The sequence below is a fragment of the Arachis duranensis genome, chromosome 4, assembly GCF_000817695.3.
Source record: "Arachis duranensis cultivar V14167 chromosome 4, aradu.V14167.gnm2.J7QH, whole genome shotgun sequence".
NCBI lineage: Eukaryota > Viridiplantae > Streptophyta > Magnoliopsida > Fabales > Fabaceae > Arachis > Arachis duranensis.
This window is the reverse complement of record NC_029775.3, coordinates 109,690,271-109,705,361: the sequence shown is the minus strand read 5'-3', so window position 1 is coordinate 109,705,361 and position 15,091 is coordinate 109,690,271. Positions and strand designations below refer to the sequence as shown.

The 15,091-nt window shown below is 32.6% G+C and overlaps 2 long non-coding RNA genes across 2 annotated transcripts; both read left to right on the top strand.

The window, feature by feature from the left end:
• The first annotated feature begins 1,311 nt into the window (after nt 1-1,311).
• Nucleotides 1,312-2,147, top strand: LOC127746504 (uncharacterized). The gene is made up of 3 exons (XR_008008160.1): nt 1,312-1,443; nt 1,537-1,607; nt 1,722-2,147. It is a non-coding gene; the product is annotated as an uncharacterized LOC127746504 (long non-coding RNA).
• A 5,431-nt stretch (nt 2,148-7,578) lies between these two features.
• LOC127746811 (uncharacterized) lies at nt 7,579-14,641 on the top strand. The gene is made up of 3 exons (XR_008008621.1): nt 7,579-7,605; nt 13,877-13,985; nt 14,221-14,641. It is a non-coding gene; the product is annotated as an uncharacterized LOC127746811 (long non-coding RNA).
• The last annotated feature ends 450 nt before the right edge of the window (nt 14,642-15,091 follow it).

Here is a 15,091-nt window from a genome sequence, read left to right as displayed (position 1 = left end):
GTTGAATAAGAAAATATTGTCTTTTAACTTGATTGCTGATCATACTGGTCCTACCATAGGAAAAGCGTTAGAGAAGTGCCTGAAAGATTGGGGTATTCGGAAGCTTTGTACTGTAACTGTAGATAATGCTAGCGCCAACTTTGTTGCTATGAATACTTTGGTTAGAATTATGTGAGAATGGAATGGTTGTACTATGTTGGGTGGGGAATTTGTCCATCTGAGATGTGCTGCCCATATTTTGAACTTAATTGTTTGCGATGGTTTAAAAGATTTAAGCTCTTCTATTGCTAGGATAAGAACTTCCTGTAAGTTTGTGAAGTCCTCTCCATCTAGATTAGCAACCTTTAGGAGGTGCGCACTTGAGACAAACATTATTAGTCGTCAAATGATTATTCTTGATGTGCCAACTAGGTGAAATTCTACCTATATGATGTTGGAAGTGGCTGAAAAGTTTGAAAGGGCATTTGCTCAGCTTGCGAGAGAAGATGCTCATTTTGAGAGATATGTTGACGATGAGGGGGGCCTCCTAGTGATGAAGATTGGAGTAGAGCTCATATTTTCATGCGGTTTTTGCAAATTTTCTATCATGCAACTCTTTCATTCTCTAGTTCTTTGAATGTCACCTCAAATACTTTTTTCATGTATTGTGTAAGATATTATGCACTTTGAATAAATGGATTGTAAGTGATGATTTGGTGTTGCGTGAGATGGCATCAGCTATGAAAGCTAAGTTTGATAAGTATTAGGATGATTCTGATCACCGTTACTCTTCTTCCTCTTTCACTTCAAGTGACAAAGCCAATAAACCATATTTAAATTATCTAGTGCTTGTTGCTGTGTTCCTTGATCCCCGTTATAAGTTGGAATATATTCAGTTCACTTTGTCTGAGATGTATGGTGAAGGTGAAAAGTCTTCAAGGATCTTCAAAAAATTGAAGGATATTAATGCTAAATTGTTTGAGCAATATACCATATGGAATCCTCGCCCCCCTGAAGATACTCAAGATACTAGTTTTTCTTCCGATACTACACCAAATTCTAGTTTAGACACGAGTGACATTGATAGCATTATGATTGAAGACCCTATGAGCAAGTGGAAACAAACACAAAGGATAAAGTTAAGTGAGCTCAAGAAGAATGAGATGGATAGGTATTTGGAAGATGAAGTGGCGGAAGATTTTAGTGGATTTGACATACTGAGGTGGTGGAGAGGAAAGACTCTGAGGTATCAAGTTCTGTCTTGCATGGCTAGAGATATATTAGCCATTCCTGTTTCTACTGTGGCGTCCGAGTTAGTTTTTAGCACCGGAGGTCGTGTCCTTGACCCTTATCGTAGTGCTTTGAGTCCCACTACTGTAGAGGCTTTAATTTGTACTCAAAATTGGTTAAAACCTGCTAAGATTTTGGTTAAGCTTGATGAAGGAGATGCTGCGGTTGATTCAGGTATATAATGAATTGGTTCATTTATTTTTCGCTCTTCTTTATTCTTTATTTTATCCCATTGGCTTTGACATATTTGGTTGTTTAATTGAAAAGAATTTTCTGGAGTTACTAGTGCTGGAGATCCTGAAGTTCAAAGTCAATTACATCCTCCTGAACCATCTTAGGTATTATAAGTTTATAACTAAGTACTTGTATTAGTGTATAATAACATAGACAGTTTTTTGTTCAATTTATTCTAACATGTTTTACTAATTTTTCAATATGTATTATTTTAATAGGAATACATTATTCATGTTTGCTGCTGATGGCTGCTGCCTGCTGATTTAAGAAGGGATGGCTCAAGTTTAATTTTTAAGTAGCAAGAAACTTCATTCTCAATGTTCTTTCAACAATCTTAGATTTTAGTGCCTTATAATCTTGGATCAAGTTGTTTTGTTTCTGCTGATAGTTGATAAGCATTTGCAGATTTAGATTGTTTAGATTTTAGTGGGGTACTATGTTGCTGTTTTATTTTAAATAATCTTGGATCAAGTTGTTTTGTTTCTGCTGATAGTTGATAAGCATTTGCAGATTCAGATTGTTTAGATTTTAGTGGAGTACTATGTTGCTGTTTTATTTTAAATAATCTTGGATCAAGTTGTTTTGTTTCTGCTGATAGTTGATAACTTGATAAGCATTTGCAGATTCAGATTGTTTAGATTTTAGTGGGGTACTATGTTGCTGTTTTATTTTAAATAATCTTGGATCAAATTGTTTTGTTTCTGCTGATAGTTGATAAGCATTTGCAGATTCAAATTGTTTAGATTTTAGTGGGGTACTATGTTACTGTTTTATTTTAAATAATCTTGGATCAAGTTGTTTTGTTTCTGCTGATAGTTGATAAGCATTTGCAGATTCAGATTGTTTAGATTTTAGTGGGGTACTATGTTGCTGTTTTATTTTAAATAATCTTGGATCAAGTTGTTTTGTTTCTGCTGATAGTTGATAAGCATTTGCAGATTCAAATTGTTTAGATTTTAGTGGGGTACTATGTTGCTGTTTTATTTTAAATAATCTTGGATCAAATTGTTTTGTTTCTGCTGATAGTTGATAAGCATTTGCAGATTCAAATTGTTTAGATTTTAGTGGGGTACTATGTTACTGTTTTATTTTAAATAATCTTGGATCAAGTTGTTTTGTTTCTGCTGATAGTTGAAAAGCATTTGCAGATTCAGATTGTTTAGATTTTAGTGGGGTACTATGTTGCTGTTTTATTTTAAATGAGGCTTTTAGTATTTTAGTGCTTGTTGTTTACTTGTTTTCACTTATTGGAAGTGTTTGTTGGAATCTTTGTTATTATATTTACTTATCTCTTAGTTTGTATGTTTTAGTAATTTAGTTAGTAATTGTTAAACATGTTATTTATATATTGTATTATTTTACTTTTGTTATTTAGGAAAAAATTGATTAAATTTATTTTAGGAACAAATAGGTTTAAAAGTGTGAAAGAAACATCTTTTATTGAACTTTTTACTTAAAAAGATAATTAAAAAATGAGCTTAATATTGCGGATATATCCGCAATCCGATCCGATCGGATCCGCAAGTATGCGGATCGGATCGGATCGGATCCGACACTGAAAAATGCGGATATTGTATCCGATCCGATCCGATGAGAATTGTGTGGATCGGATCGAATTTTTCGCCATATCCGATCCGATCCGATCCGTGGACACCCCTAAGCATTCGTGCCATCAATTTTAGGGCTTACCGTCGGATTCACCGTTGGATAAATTCGATGGTAACTCCTTGCATGTCACCAAAGCGCAACGTTTAACTAAAATTCGCACCTATTTCCTCCCATTTTCTTCCAAGTATTACCCACGAATTTACCGTAAGAAGAGTTAATTCGTCAGTAACTATTTGTCGTAACAAATTCTATCACAAAAAACTTCCATAAATCCGTCGGTAAAGCCAATGATAACTTAAGACACTAAATCTGACTATACTCGGCATATTTCTTGATTCAGTTCTCGATAACTGAAATGACCACCTTCTACTACAACTACTTATATGTTAACATCCCCCTAAAACTCATGGTGGCTTGGATGACAACCTGAGTTTGGTATGAAACTTATCAAACAGAGGGGAGGTTAGTGGTTTTGTGAGCACATCTGCTACTTGTTCATGTGCTGGAATATGAGTTACACCGCGGAGGCCTTTAATTACTCGATCCCAAACAAAGTAAAGATCAAGCTCAAAGTGTTTCGTGCGGTTATGTAGAATAGTATTATATGCTAGCAATACTGCTGACATATTATTGCAAAACCTGTTGGGGATGAAGGGCAAGGTTGTTTTAATTCTTCCAACAGTGTTTGAATCCAAATGAGTTCTGAGAAGACAACAGCCATAGCTCTGAATTTTGCTTCGGTTAAACTTCTACTCACAGTTGTTTATGTACTGAATTTCCAGGACGCTAAGTTGGAACCATAGTAGACATAATATCCTGGGACAAACTTGCGATCATCTAGGTCTGTAGCCCAATCGGAGTCTGAAAATGCAGTCAAACAAAGATCATTAGATTGAAAAAAAATTGCAAAGAGAATTCAACCGTACATGCTATATCTGAGCATCCTTTTTATTGCTGCCAAATATTCTTGTTTAGGAGCGTCGTTAACTGAGAAGGAAATATTAGGATGTGTGATGGTTACATATTGTAAGCCTCCAATAATTTATCAAAATAAGGTAGGATCTTCAAACGGTTCCCCAGAGTTAGATGTAAGTCTTGATGTACTGACCATGGGAGTGCACATAGGCTTGGATTCGTGCATACCTGCCTTAACTAACAACTCATGAATATATTTAGATTGATTAAGAGATATCAATGTGTCTGAGTGTTTAACAGATTCAATGCCAAGGAAAAAATTCAAATCACCAAGGTCCTTTAATAAAAAAGTTGAATGCAGTTGTTTAAGAACATTAGAGATTTCAACTTCATTGCTCCCTGTCACAAGCATATCTTCTACTTAAATTAAAATATAAGTAACAGAATTATGAGTAAAGCGAGTAAAGAAATATAGATCGGACTTAGTACAATTAAAACCAAAACCTTTTAAAGTAGTTGTGATTGTCAAATACCATGCACGTGTGGAGCTTGTCGAAGACCATAGATTGCCTTCTTTTAGTTTGCAAACAAGGTGAGGATTTTCATCGATGAAGCCAGGTGGTTGAGACATGTAGATTGTTTCATGTAAGGTATCATTGAGAAATGCATTATGAAAATCATATTGCTTGACTCTCCATGAGGCATAGAAGTAGATGCTGATGAAGAGATATGATTTGTAAGAGACACCGCAGATGGTGGTAATACTGAAATAGATGGTAGAAATTCTGTAACATGCTCAATAGTGTTAGAGTTAGTATTAACAGAAGAAGTAAGAAACATAGCTTGATAGGGAAATTGATTTTCATTGAAGATGACATCTCTTGAGATAATAATTTTTTCATTCTTATCAAGACACTTATAACCTTTCTGAGTTGAAATATCCCAAAAATACACAAGGTTGTGACCTCATTTCCAATTTATGTTGATTATATGCTCTTAAGTGTGGAAAGCATAAGCATCCAAACACTCTAAGCATATTGTAATCTGGAACTTGGTGGTATAGAATCTCAAATTGTGACTTATTAGCTGTTACACTAGAAGGCATTCTGTTAATAAAAAATACAATAGTAGAAAAGGCTTCATTCCACAAATTTAAAGGAAGAGCAGCAGTAGCTAACAAGGTAAGACCCGTTTCAACAATATGGCGATGCTCGCGTTCAGCAAGACCATTTTGTTGGGGTGTACAAGGACATGTTAAACAATGATGAATTCCTTCATTGCTAAGAAACTCTTGAAAGCATTAGAAAGGTACTCTTGGCCATTATTAGTTTGAAGAGCTTTTATTGAATATCCTAATTGTTTTTCCATAAAAGACTTGTAGTGCTTAAAGACATTAAGAACCTGTGATTTGTTAGTTAAAAGAAAAATGCTTGTATGCCTAGAATATACATCAATAAAGGAGACATAGTAGTGATAACCACTTTTAGATATTAAGGATGCTGGACCCCAAACATCCGACACTACAAGAGATAATGGTGTAGTATATTCATGTGCAGATAAAGAATATGGAAGCTTATGTGATTTAGCCATAGAGCAGTACTTGCACAGAGAGTGGGAATCAATAGTTTTATTAATTGGCAACTTGCACTTAGAAACAATAGATTGTACAATAGGTAGGGCAGGGTGTCCAAACCTTTTGTGATACAATTCTAAATACACACAATGATTTAACCAATTAGGTTGTATAACAGAAGGCACTAGAGGCAAATCATACAGTTTATATTTCTTGTAAGTAGGAGAGAATTGCATGAAAGAATTACCAATACGCTTAATGTCCATACCTGTTCCATTACCTGTATATACCTATTCTTGTCCATTGTATTCAAAAGATTATTGAAGATTAGAAGGTGTACAATGATGAGTCGCACCTGAGTCTGAAACAGAGTTTAGTGCAGCAATTAATGCCCTTGGATTATGGAAGGAAGGTGGTGGGGGTAAAGCATTATGCTTGGTTGTGTTTGGTGCATTTTGCTGATCAAGTACAAATGTTTGATCAAATCGATGGTAGCAGTAACTTGCTTCATGGCCAAGTTTGCCGCAAATTTGACATTGAAAACAATTATTAGAGTTCCAAGCACCTCTGCCTCCACGCATGAAGCGACCTCCTCTCCCCATTTGACCAAAAGTTCCTCTATTATTCATACTAAAATTACCACGGCCAAAGTTTGAAGGAGATGAGTTCTAATCAGACAGTTTTGTATTGAAAGTTGCAGCCTATGATAGTTGAACCTGTGTAGTGGACATATCTGGTTTCTTGAGTCTTTCGATGATATTATCTTGTGCCATGAGAAGGGCTTCAAGATCAAGGATAGTATACGGTGGATCCTTTGCTGTGACTATGGTAATGAAGGGATGGTAATCTTTGTTCAAGCCATCTAAAAAATGACATTTCTATATTCAGCATTAGTGATGGGAGAACCTACAACTGCAAGAGAATCTGCTACCTTCTTGATTTCTAAGAAATTCTCTGATGTTGATGCTGTTTTCTTGATTGTCTTGAGTTGATGTTGAAGTTGGCATGTCCTAGCTTTAGCCTAGGATGCAAAATATGTATGGATCCTGCTTCAAAGTTCATGAGCATAATGGCATCCAATCATTGAATGTTTAAAGGAATCATCCAACGAAGCAAACAGCCAAGAAGTCACATTATAGTCGTCTATCCTCCATTCTTTGTACTTCTTTGTTTCTTTGTTAGTAGTTGCATCTTCAGGCTTTGCAAAATGGTGAGGTATCTTTTCTTGTTGTAAATTATCTTGGAGTTCTTGTCCACAGATTGAGAGAGCTGCTAAATGCCGCCAAGTAAGAAAATTGTTTTCAGAAAGCTTCTCTGTTAAAGGAGTATTGAATGGTTTTGTTACAGCAGCGTTGACGTTGTTAGCTTGCATGATTACAAGAGAGTTGTGATCTTCAGTATCATTGTTGTTAGTAGAATCATCAGCCATGGATCTTGAATGGCTCTTGTTACCATATATAGGAAAAACAACAGAATTGAATTTATAACACTTGTTAGAACATAATACTGAACTAAATAAACCTTCTATGAATTGATGAAATGTATCATTGTGACTAAGTGAGTTATATCAGTAGGTACACATTTGCTATATATATATATTAACAATAAGATTCGGTTCTTGATAACTAAAATGACTACCTTCTACTATAGCTACTTATATATTAACAATAAGATTGAAATGATTATATAATACCATAAAATAAATTTAGTTTAATAATTTAATTTTTTTTTTGACAGTAATTTTGGTGTTATAAATTAGGTTTTTGTGCATTTACTATATTCAGAAAGGATCCCGCTAGGGAGACAATGGACTATTTGTACAATGGCTATTGAAATATAAAATGAACATTCACTAAGGGTCGAACTCTTGACCTTTCAGATCTAGCGCTTTAATACCATGTCATGATACCACTCATCTCAAAAACTTCAGCTGATAGGAAAATGTAACACTAATAATTATTTCATTGGCTCCTCATACTTTCCAATGAAGACTTTGGTGATGGGATGTAAGTTTCGAATTTTTTTTTTTTTATAAATTTTTCTTGCTTGATCAAATTATACTCTATTTGTGATGCTTTTTTATATTGATAATGCTATGCCGCAGTGTCATATATGCTACGCCATTCAATTTTACAGCTTATTGTTTAAAAAGAGGATATTAGGAGTTAGGACTAAGGAATTCTCTAAATTATTGTCAAGATTGGTCCTTATTGAAAAATTGAAACTAATAAGTAATAACTCTTGCCGCTGAAATCAATTTTGATTTTCTTATAACGCAGTAGGCTATGTATGTTATATATATTCAGTTACAAATAAAAATATGCACTAAATATGTTGAGGCTTATTGAAACATGGTTTCTATTTTAGAGAGAATATTCAACTGATAATACATTATGTATTGATATTCATATGCTTGTGATTATGCCATTTCAATCAGGGTTGGGACATTTTTGTATCCGCCTTGTTTTCAATATGAAGCGTACAAATTATTAAGCATTGTTAACTGATAATTTAAATTAATAATTCAAACTTCAAAGTGCTGATGTAATATACTCTGAAATCAGGATTTTAGAATTTTTTTTAGCAAGGTTATGAAAATTGAACCAATCATTGAACCGTTTTAATTATTGATTTACATTTTTATAGGTTCAATTAGTTCAACCATAGTTCATTCCAAATAATTGAGTTATACTAAATTTATGTATAAAATTATAAACAAACACATTTAAATATAAATATATTCTAATATAAATCCTAAAAATACAAAAATTAAAAGTATAACACTAACTAAGTCTCACAATCCTATATAAATAAGATTTAAAAAATTAAACTGAATTAAATCGTTAAAACTATCAATTCAAAAGTTTAATTAAACTGTTCAATTTATTTATTTGGTAATCAAACAAATTATATTAAAATAAAATGAATAATATATATAAAATTATTGTATTATATAATATATATTGTGAAATAAACAGCGAACAATAAAAATATTTATCATTTAATAATAATAATGATAATAATAATAACAATAACTAATATTTTTTATTCTTTAAAATTATTTGTCTCGATATTTAATATGTAAAGGTTCCTTAATTTTGATGTTTAAATTAATATTTTTATTTTGCCTTAAAAATATAAGTGATAAAATGTTTTTTTTGGGGGTACAAGTGAATGATAAAACTTTTAATGTAAAAAATGTAATTACAAGGAAAAAAAATGTAACAATAAATTTGGACCTAACTCGATATCCAATGAATATAATAGGAAAAAGTTTTCTAATTCAGTAATACACTAAGGGTCAGTTTGTCTAAATTTTTTAAATAAGTTTTTTTGAAAAATGAGCTTAAAATATAATGACTTTTATTAATAACAACTTTTAAATAAGTTATTTTTTGTTTGAAAAATTATTATATAAATCCTTGTATTAAAGTTGTGCATTAAATAGGATTGATAAAATAGCTTTTGAAAATAAGAGAAGTCACATTTTTTAACTTCTTCAAAAGCTCTTAAATAACTTTTTGAAAAGCTAAAAATTTATCTAAAAAATTGTACCAAACACTATTAATGTAACTTTTTATAAGTCAAAAATAAAAAAAAAGTAGTTTTTGATGTTTCCCAAACGGACCCTGATACCAATTCAGTAATCTCCTTCTCATTTTTGGCATTGTGTCGTCCTCCCTAACTACTTCATGCAACAAATTAAAAAAAGGCAGAAGGTTAACAACAAAACAATAAATGATGGAAGATAACACGGGTACAATCCAACAAAAAAAAAAGAAAAAAACGATAATGGAAGGAGTGGTGAAGATGATGACAGAACGGGCTTCTCTGACGAAGGAGAGGCAAGATAATAGCAGAGGGATGTGCAATGGCTGGGTGCGAGGAAGAAGATGCATGGAAGTGGAACCACTAAACCTTGGATTTTCTGGCCTTACGGGATTAGGCCATTAAAGTTACAGGTTACCGTTTTTTTTTTTCTCTTATTAATGAAGGAAACTATGTTGTTCAAGCTTCAAATGTGAAAACCGATTGGATTCCAGTTCGGATCGATTGGACGGTTTTCAGCCAGTTCAGCAGCTTGAAAGCGATTTCTAAAACAGGCAATTATACCTATTGATCAAATTATTTTTTTCGTCGGTTTATGGTTTGACCGATCTAATTAACTGATTTGAACCGATTTCAGAACCTTGCTTTTTATGATAGAACCAACATTAGCAGAACGGATAAGTTTTATTGGTGCACGGGAATTGCCAATTAGCACTTTCTATAAAATTCTACACAGTTAGAACTACCAACTCAGGGAGGAAAATTTTCTCTAATTTCTAACAAAATTCACAATAAAAAATGCATAGTAAACTAAATTAACTATAACCTAATTATTTATAGGCAGTGAGGAATAGAGTCTAATAACATATCAGCTAGTTAGACTATGCTAAAAACTTTTAAATTGCCACTTAATTGCTACTTACCTCTCTTTTGGTAACACAACCCAAACCTGATAGTAGTATGCGTCTCTCTATCAATAATTTCTCTTTGAACAATCACCTTGTCTTTAAGGTGAAACACCAAAAAAGTATCCCGCAATATTATCACTCGCTCCAACTGTCCTCACAAGGAGAGAGGCCCCCCCAACACACCAAATACTCCAAAGCCCCATCCTTTGCGGTACGCGATGCCACGATCTGAGAAGGCCTCATCACCAGCTCACCATCCTCAGCCAACCCAATGAAAGTGTCTGCACTTGCTGCTCTGGCGGGACAGCCTTTTTCAACCTGCTAACGGGAAGATTGGGTGAAGTCTGCACCCTAGAGGCATGGCTAACCTGTATGACACCGTCCCTATCTTTTCAAATAACTTCAAACGGCCCATAATAACGCGGGCTCAGCTTTTCATTAACCCTTCGAGCTAGTGTCCGCATCCGATAGGGTTGCAAATTCTAATAAACCCACTCGCCAAGCTTAAACTCCGCATCCTTTTGATGCCCATCTGCTGTTGTGCCTGCAATAAATGCATCTTTAGCTTTGCCAAAACAGCATCCCTGACTTCGATCGATGCTGTCACTTCCTCGACATGTGATGTAAAATGTCTCTCCATGGAAAAGAACCGATGCTGGCACCCTATAAAATGTTTGAAATGGTGTTGTTTGGGATGAGACATTATAGGAGGTATTAAACCAAAACTCCCATCCATTTCTTCGGGTAGCCACCCACAAAGCACCACAAATAAGTTTCCAAACAGCGATTCACTACTTTGGTTTGGCCATTAATTTATGGATGAAATGTCGTGCTGTACTTGAATTTTTCCCCTGCGGCTTAGAATAGTTTGGACTAAAACTTATTTATGAACACCCTATTTCCATCCGATATGACAGACTTGGAAAATTCGTGTAGTCTAACCACCTCCTTAATAAAGGCTTTTGTCTTCTTTGGCACCACCAAAGGCACCTGTGTTTTCCATAGAAGAAATATCAAAGTGATAATCAATGTCATAAATCTCATTGAATGAATCATTTCCAAAAACTTTGGATGGTAAAACCAAAGGATCCAGAGATCTTGTAGTAATAAAATTCTCACAGAATAAGAAAAACAAAGATAAAAAATATTGTGTTTTATATTTCTTGATTGAAAAATTATAAAGATAAAATTGAATATATATACAACATTGCCTATGAAAGATAAGAACCAATAAAGATAAGATAACAAATAAAGATAAGATAAGAACAAATAAAAATAAGGTAAGAATAAATAAAAATTATAAAAGCTAAAATTAGGGCTAAATTTATGTATTCTGTTGGATTGAATTTATGGGTTGGTGTGAAATTTTTTTGTTGTTGTCATGAGCTAATGTGGAAGAGAGATTTAATACACTCCCGCGAGTTAGATGATGAAAAATATCAAGAACACCAAGTTTATTTAAATTAAGATGGAATGATTGAGGAGACAAAAGCTTAGTGAAGATGTCAGCTAGCTGGTCAGAAAAAAAAATGGGAAGAAGTTTCATCACAACAACTTGAGCTTTCTGTCAAACCAAGTGACAATCAAATTTTGTCAATAGTAAAAGTCAAGTACTATTTTGTCAGTGCCAGAATCTTTCGGGTACCGATTTGGTATTTACCTCAAACAAAATATAAGAATCCAAAAATTTTAAACTCATGATAATTTGATGGATGATTAAATAAAATCTCAAATGATGTTTTAAAATTAATTGCAAATGATGAAACTCTATTAAGCAAATAAACAGCATGATTAACAGCATAAGACCAAAAAGATGATAGTAAATTAGATTGAAACATAAGAGCACGAGCTATATTCAAAATATGTTGATGTTTGCATTCTACCCTTCTATTTTGTTGAAGGGTTTCAACACAGCTACGTTGATAAATAATGCTCTTTGAAACACAAAAATCATATAAAATGAATTCTGGTCCATTACCGGACTGACAGTTTTGACTTTAGAGTTGAATTATGTTTCAACTAAATTAATTAAATTCTTTATATGATTTTGCACTTCTCCTTTTGATTTTAATAAAATGATCAATAATAATTAATAAATATTTATGATTAGAAATAGAAATGTAATAAATCAAAACTTATATTAGCTTTATTAAAGTTTTGAGAAAATGAAAGTTTTTTTTGTTAGAAAGATAACAAATGTCACAAGTTTCATCATGATGCATAGAAATAAAAGAAAAATATTTATGTAAATGGTTAATTTTTTGTCTAGAAAAATATTCTAAACGAAAATGCTATATATTTAAAGGTATAATGGGTGAAAATCGGATGGAATTTACAGAATGTGCAGTGAATGAATTATTAGTGAAGTTGCCTTCAAGGACATATAATCCCTCTAGGTGAGTGTACATTTGAATACGGAAGTAATTTTTGAAATGGAGATAATATCAAAATTGAAATAGGGTAAATAAAGAACATCATGAAAAATTAAAGATGGTGAAAATTGAACAATGCATTTATAGAAATCAGTAATACTATTTGGTAAATAAACAATAATAAAAAAAATTTGAGTGTAAAAGATGAACCAAGATAAATTTAATAAAATATTATCTATAGCACCAGAATCAATGATCTAAATGTTCAAAAATAAATTTCAATTTAAAAAATTATTAACAATAAAAAATTACTCAGGAATAAAAATAAGAGGAATGTTAGGGGTTAGCAATTTTATAACTTGTAGCCATTAAGTAGCTATCAATGATGTTTTTAATGGTGTGAAATTTTATTAAATAATGTAGTATTATTCATTTTCCTTTTGCATAATTACATGCTGGCCAAAATTTAATAAAGTTATTGGCCAGACTTTTTCTAAAAATAATGAGTATTTGGACTTCACAAAAGTCCAAATTAATTGGAAGCACTAATTTTTTTTTTTAACTAAAAAAATGGTTGTTTCTGTTTTTACAATCTAAAGAATGAGTTTCAGTCTTCCTTAGAAGTGTCATGAGAGAAGAGTTTTATTCCGAAGCTAATGGGAATATTCTATTGTTAAAAGGTTTAATGTTAAATTGTGTTTATTAATAATGTCTTGTTAGGAGGATTTCAGACAAGACACCAAGAGACATTCTGGTTTTTCTGAAACTGAGTCCTGGTTAATGATCTCTAATAGTCTAATTGAAACCTTGATCTTATGCTTGTTACAACTGGATGCTTATGAATGATTTTCGGATGAGGGAACTAAACCTCGCAAGGCTTAATCACACACAGACATGCTGTGATTTAATGATCGTATTCCTTATTTCCTCGTTAGCCAGCATTATCTCTTTCTCCTAGAATATCAGGTTATTGTTTTGTCCTGCATGTCCATTCATATGTTCTTAAACGTATCTTCCTGCACCCTTCCTTTTCTTATCGTTATCAGAGTGCAAGTTAAAATTGAAGGAGCAAAGTCGGAAGTGAAGAAATTTGAAGTTCTTTCTTTTGGAGATTGAAAGTTTACCACTCACAGTCTATGACATACATTATTATCACCTTTTATCCGGAAAAGTCTAGGGGGTCAGCAATTTTTCTGATTGTTAGCCATCACCTAGCCATCAATGATGATTTAATGGTGTGAGATTGGTGTGAGATTTCATCCAATGGCTCACCTTCCTCTACTGGTTACATGCTGGCCAAAATTCAACAATCTATAATGGAACATTTTCACTTAAACGTGCTTAAGATCTCAGCAAATAATAAAATTCTTGTGGAAAGCAAACTGAATATTTTATTTTTAGAAGATTTCCCTGCCTGACAAATAGTTTTTGTTAATTTTCATTTTCAGCACGTCAGCAATAGATTTCTACTGCTCAGTTGACAAAGTCAAGGGAGTAGATGGGAAAGATCGTGTGGTCCTGACATTTGATGGAAAATTTTTGCCATATTCGGAGCAGGTGAGTTGCATCTTATGTCTTTTTTCTCTTGCGAGATTTTGCTGCATGGAACAATGATCCACACAACGGAAAAATATAAATAAAGATAAAATTAAACAAAACAAAAAGTCAGGAAAATAATGCTAATACCATGTAAAAGCGGGGATAACAGAAAATTTCTATAATTCTGCAGCCTCAAGAGTGTCTCACTTTGCTAACTGCTATACTTATGTCCAAACTTTCCCATTGTGAGCAGAAATCAGAGCACATGGTTTCAAGACAAAGGCCACACAGAAATTAATGAGTGCCGCGATGCGTCAACCGATACCAAAATTGTCCGTCTTTCCGCACAGTCATTCCTCTCTGCCTGTGTTTCGTATTACTGCATGATGTTTTTGTTAGCTGTTGTCTTGTTTGTGCGGCTTATGTGTGTTAAAGCCAGAATAAAAGGTAAGTCCTAAAATATTTTTGGGTGTCTCTAGCTTGACCCAAAACAAAATAATGTACAAGTTTTTAGACTAGCCAATCTTGGCCGTGTATGGCTTTTGGGATTAATGGCGTTTGTATCTTCTTAAGTCTTTTAACAGTAAATAAGCTTTTATTGAAGTCAAGGAAACTTAAAAATGTTCATCCTTATTCCGTCCAACATTGTAAAGTATCTGAAGTTTGGTGTTGAAAACCTAGGTATGTTTATCAGTAATTACATTTACGAATAGGTTTTCTCAAGTTCAAAATTTAGGAAGAATAAAAGTAGTAGTTGGAGACCTGTGAAACTATGAAGTGTGAACTACATAATTTATGTAAAAAGTAAAATATTAAAATCAAAATCTGTAAAAATTTATGAATAATAAAAATGTGGTTTGATGGATACAATGTCTAATCTGAAGTTATATTTGTTATAAATTATGTGTTTATATAAAAAATGAAAGAAATAACAGCTTGTAAATTTTACCTCTCATTACTTAGGATTTGGATGAACTTCAAAAAAAAATATTTAGTTATTTTTTAATTTAAAAAAAATAAAAATAATTTTATATTTAAATATTTCATAAAAAATTTTTGTTTATTTATCAATTATATTTAAATACAATAATATAAAAAAATATTTCTATATTTTTTTAATACTT